This window comes from Anarrhichthys ocellatus, unplaced genomic scaffold (genome assembly GCF_004355925.1).
Source record: "Anarrhichthys ocellatus isolate YVR2014 unplaced genomic scaffold, GSC_Weel_1.0 scaffold6, whole genome shotgun sequence".
NCBI classification, from domain to species: Eukaryota; Metazoa; Chordata; class Actinopteri; order Perciformes; family Anarhichadidae; genus Anarrhichthys; species Anarrhichthys ocellatus.
Genome location: NW_022280036.1, coordinates 1,450,532 through 1,456,393, shown reverse-complemented (window position 1 = coordinate 1,456,393; position 5,862 = coordinate 1,450,532).

Below are 5,862 nucleotides of genomic sequence, written 5' to 3'. Positions count from 1 at the left end.
TGTGTGTGTGTGTGTGTGTGTGTGTGTGTGTGTGTGTGTGTGTGTGTTGGGGAAATGTATGCAGAAACACTGTAAAGTTTGCCTTTATCATTTCTGCTTTAGATCATGATGTTTTAATGTTCAAGAGAAGCAAGCGTGCTAGTTAGAGCTAACTCGTGCAGGTGACTGTAATAATAAATGTTCAATATTTATAGCAACTCTGTGATATTTTATACTGTTGTCATACCCTGGTGTTCTCATAAAAACATTGTGGTGAAGGGTTTATTAATATAAACCAGTAGATTTATTATGCGGATGCTAGTCATGACCATCCTAAAGGGTTAGTACAGATTTCTTTGTAAGTGGGGTTGTATGAGATACTTTTCCAACCTACAGTACATGGCGGCTGTCAACAGACAGGAGTACCAGCTCGGGGGCAAAGTAATGTACTGCTGTGGACGGGGTCAGCAGCAAAATGTATTTTAACCACCTAAAAAAAACAATATCAGTTTAAGCGTACGCTATATTTCCAATATTTGCACTACTTTACTTTGCTTCAGACAGCATTTTCCAATGGGGAACTGAAGCTGTCATACCCCATCTATGCTCTCTTCAAAGCTACAAGACTCCTTTCACAAAAACAGTCATTTTACCTCACAGAACACAGGAGTTGCTGGTCAACCGCTGCCCCCGATAGGTTAGTTAGTTTGTTTTATTTGTTTGGATTTGGTGTTTTAAAGGGTCAATTCGGATTCACCAAAGCCCCAAAATAAGACAAACAAACTAACAGATCGAGGCAGCGGTGGACCAGCAACTCCTGTGTTCTGCCTGGTAAAAATGAGTCGGGTGCTTGCGTGCCCGTACTCCTGTCTGTATTTCCAAACTGGGGAGCGTGCTGACCGCCATCTTGGTAATAAGTACCTCATACAACCCCACTTCAAAAGATCCGAACTATCCCTTTAAGGCACATTCCAATGCAGCATAGATGGGATGGTTCCCCATTTTTACTTTTTCTATTTTTGGGGCAGGGTGACACAGGTCTTTACCATCTCACTCCTTTTTAGTGAATGTTTCAAGAGAGAATGGGGTGGTTAGTGCGAAAATCCCAGAATGTCTGTTATGGAAGAGAGGGGAAGCACCAAGGACTTGTCTGCAGGGCACACATCCCCTTTTCTGCATGGTGTCCAGATCTGATCTGGGTCTGATCTGGCATTGACTGAGGTGCTGTGAGAGAGCTATAGATTCTCTGAGAGTGTAGCCTCCTGACTTTATATCTATTGCATATTGTATTTTGTCCTGTTAAACTTGGTTCATGTTTTTCACAATGTCAGCGTGTGTGTAACGTATGATGTTTTTTTAACCTTTATTAAATCATGAAAGACTGACACATTAGTACACCTGGAACCTTTACATTCTTCAATGATTTTCCAAACCATAAGGTTATTAATGTACGTGATGGCACATCTCTGTTGACAGACCTGCTTTACTGCAGCAGTGGAATTGAGACTCTGACGTCAGTTCTCAACATGAAAGCATGAAACAAACTCACCGGCAATAAATTTATTGCACTCATAGAAACATATATTTGCATGGAGCGAAAACATCCAACAGACCGAACACAAGCACTGTTGTCTCGTGCTTGTTGTCTCACTCCTGATGGAGAGATAACCCAACCGGCACAGAAGTAAGAAGTAAGAGACTACTCCATGGCCTCGCAGTAATAATGTAAGTATTTGTTCGAATATAATTTTGGTGATTGGTTTTATAGATACAGAAATCTTGGTGATGGACTTCAAATGTCCCTTTAGGTGGAACTGTATGACAGATGTTCCTCTATTTGGCCATCAATAAAAGCCATAGCCTTTTCAAATTTTACCTTTTTGAGTTTTGAATGTTTTTTCATTTTAAATTTTAGATTCTTTCTGTATTATCATTAGCAGTGACCCCCATACTGGACTGGACTGAATGGGAGGGCTCATATATGTCACTTATTGCTGTAATGAGTTCAAATCCTTTTTGAATTGAACTATATTCAAGTTAAAATCAAGTGTGGTTCTTTGATAAAGGGGCGATCTGCTTGTATGTCTTTACCACTGGTGGAATCTGGAGGGTGAATTCATATTTGTGGGTTTTTGGATTTCATAGAAAGAGCAGCAAAAGAACAGCAGAGGGCGTCATACATGCAGCTCTGCTGTTCTTTTGCTTTGTTTAGTTGCTTTTTGTCCGACTGTATGTCAACATTTTATAATAACCATCATTAATAAAGAGTACATTAATAGTTAATTGTAACTTAGTTAGGAATTATCATTGATAATGTTTACTAATTATTAGTTTTGCTATCATTAGTTTGTGTAATTTGAAATAGTTATATTGTATCATAGCTGATAAGAGACGATAATAATTACATTCTGATTATATTTCATATATTATATTAAGTAATTGTTAATGATTACCAAATGATTTGTTAACCTTTCATAAATTGTTTGTAAAACATCCATACACATTACGTAGACAGATGGACCAGAAACCAATTATTAGCCATTGACAAAGTTTTAACTATCTGTCCAAATAATGTTAGTAGATGCTTTACATTCAAGTATTTATTAACCATTTAACAACGTTTTAGAATCATCAGCTGCAACTTTAGCCATCCAAATAATGTTTACCTACCAATTATTAGCCAAAAGTGGTACAAGTATCTTTTCTGCAATGTTGATGTTCATAGATGTTTTACAAAGTGATTTCTTCATGTTTTACAAATCATTTGGTAATAATTTACAAATGTTACGATGTGGGCAAAAATAAATTGTTAAAATAACTTAAATTAAGTTGTAAAATAATTGTAATTGAATTTTTTGTTAACAGTAACATATTGATTTAATGAACTATAAATGTATCATTTATGAATGAGGGTTATCATAAAGTGTCATCCTGCTTTTTATCCTTCCATCAGACACGTATTCAGAGGAAGTACAATGGTTCCCTTACTGCTGTTACTGCTGCTGCCTGAAGCGCTGGCTGACCGAGGTATGAATTTTATTTTCCATTTTGGTTTCATACACCAAAGACGGAGTAATGCATCAGTTCTAGATCAGCAAAAATAGATAGTATTAATTTCGTTAATTATGTCTGCCTCTTTTTGCTCTTTATTTCTGACTTCTCTCAGTCTTAAAGGAACAGTGTACCTGAAAATATAAAAAAAGTAGCTACTACCCAGCCTAGTTCAACACGGCAGGAAAACAGCACACGGTTGGTTATCGAGCACAGCAGAACAAAGAAGAATTGGCTAAACGTTGGTTCTGTAGAGTTCAAAAAGAAAAAAATAAAGAGTATTGAAAGTCAAGTGATTGCACAAACGGGTCTAATAAAATGCCACTGTAGCTCAGCATCTCTTAATCTCTTCTGCAAAAAAGGCTTGCCATTTTTCTTTCTTGTACTGTGAATGTATGTTTGCCTGCTTGGAATTAAAAAAAAATGTCCTTCAATAAGACGTCAACTAAACCATTAAAAAAAAGATGAGAAGTCCTTTTTTGTATCATTGTTACTGAATATTTGTAAAGATGCAGTGAGTTGTTCCTCATCTCCTGTCTCTGTGTTCAGTTTGTTTCAACATTTCAGATGGTGACATTATTATCACCATGGAAAATATCAAGGTGGTGGTTCGTGACATCGTTGTTGAGCAGCCTGGTTACATGAGATGCTTGGCGAATAGCTCCCCCTGCATCTTTCAGTGCACCTCCAACAATTTGTCGAAGTTCAATGAACCCTTTGATTGCTTACAGGCTAGCGTGTCACCTGATGGGGTTGCGGTCAGCATAGAATCATGTGAGTACGCTGAATCTCAAGCAGGCCGTGCATACACTCTAACTCAAAGAGGTGCTGTGCCTGATTCATATCCATCCCCATCTACCCTGTCTCCAAAAAAACAGCCTGATTATAGATCTGTACATTAAGTCTGATTCCTCTCTCACTTGGCAGATTGCAATTGCAGTCTAAACTTATGCAACAACTCGACCCTGCTGTGCCTGATTGATTCGCTGAAAAGGGAAAGCTCTTACCAGGAGAACATAATGCATCTCCTCTACTTTAGGGATTCGTGTCCACTGCTCTTCAGTAGGGACCATGCAATCAAGGAAGCCTTCATAAGGTCAGTGTCAGACCAGATTCTTCGTGTACTCCTTCGGCTGCTGCTCTGCAGACAAATTTAGTTCACACTGTTTTCTATGAATCTGTTTTTAGCCTGGGCGCTAGTGTTAGCAATGTCGGTCCGTCAGCTGGTCGACCACTTTGGTCCAGACTGAGATACCGCAACAAACATTCATGGTTCCCAGAGGATGAATAGAGGATTTGAACAAAAAAACTACCCGGCAATTACACTAATGTATATAAAAAATATATATTTAGTCACCGTAACGTCACCCATTTGTTTGAGGAATGTACGGTTTTAAAGTTCAGACTATTCACTGTCGCCATCTTTTTTTTAAATTTTTTAACCAAAGTGACACCAGAAACAGTGACACAAGAGGGTGGAGCTAAGTACAACCAAATGTCTCAATCTCAAACTAGAGATTGAGACCATAAACTCATTTTTACATTTTTACAATGTTTACTAAGGTAATAAATCAAGTGAGAAGTAGAGTCATTTTCTCACTGACTCCTATACAACCCCTGAGGCAGTTACTCATGATGCTCAGCATCTCAGCTGGCAAATGTGGAGAAAGAAGTAACAGCTAAAGAGCTTAATACATGATGTCTGATGACTGTTGCTCCAGTATACATACTATATTGAGGGGTCTGGGGATCATAGAATGTGACTGATAGAAATATCTCAAATTTTCTAAATATTTGTATTACCGAAGAACAGATTGGATATGATGGAGCCATTAAGGTAGCTTTACATTTTCTAAATAAAATCTATAGCTTAATTTGAATAATTTTTCCGCCTCAGGCTAATATTATAGGACTAATTATAATACCTGCGACTTAATATTATGGAACAGAAAACAAAAGAGGAAAATAAGAAAAGCCTTTGGCTTATGAAGAAAACGTTACAAAATCCTTCCCACATGTAATGTTTTTATTCATGAATACATATGAATAACTGAGCGGTGGCTGCTGTCCTTCCTGTTTCCACAGGTAGTTTGCCTATCATCTACAGTTTAACAATCTTTCAATGCTATCAATGTGACAGTAATGCTGGTCCCACAACAGCCCGGCCATCAGATCAGCTGACCAATCAATAAACAGATTTTGATCTCCGCTCCTTTCCTCTCCTCTCCACGTGTCCTCCGAGATGCATTTTAAGGGGTTGTAACATCCTCAATGTCTTTCTGCAGTACGGAGAGACAGATGATCCATAACATCATGCAGATATCCAAGCTTAACAGCGGTGACTCCATGAACTACAGCATGAAGAGCTTGTCTCTGCACGTGGTCAACATCAGTGAGGCTGAGCTCAACTCCACCGACCCCAGGATCCAGATAATAGCGCCACAGGTACACGAGCCGTGATGAAGATGGCGCCGATGACTTGAAAAGGAACTGCGATGACAACGATTACATGATGTTAAATACTTTGTTACATCAGGATGGCAGGAGTTTAGGCAGTTCTCAGCTAGAATTTAATTGTCGACCAAGATTAACATCGGTGATTGTTTTTTGCCACTTTTAAAGTGATCCACAAACTGCCCTTCTTAACCTCATCTCCTTCTTTCCACGGTCAGCTGTTGCCTCAGAACCAGTCATCCATCCCTGACGTTTGGCTGCCTGTGTATAACCTGCAGAGCATCCCTCAGGAGAGCAGGGTTGTTGGTTTGGTCAGCTACATGCACAATAGCCAGTTCCAAGTATATCGCTCATCCTATTTATTCCTGCATTTTCCAC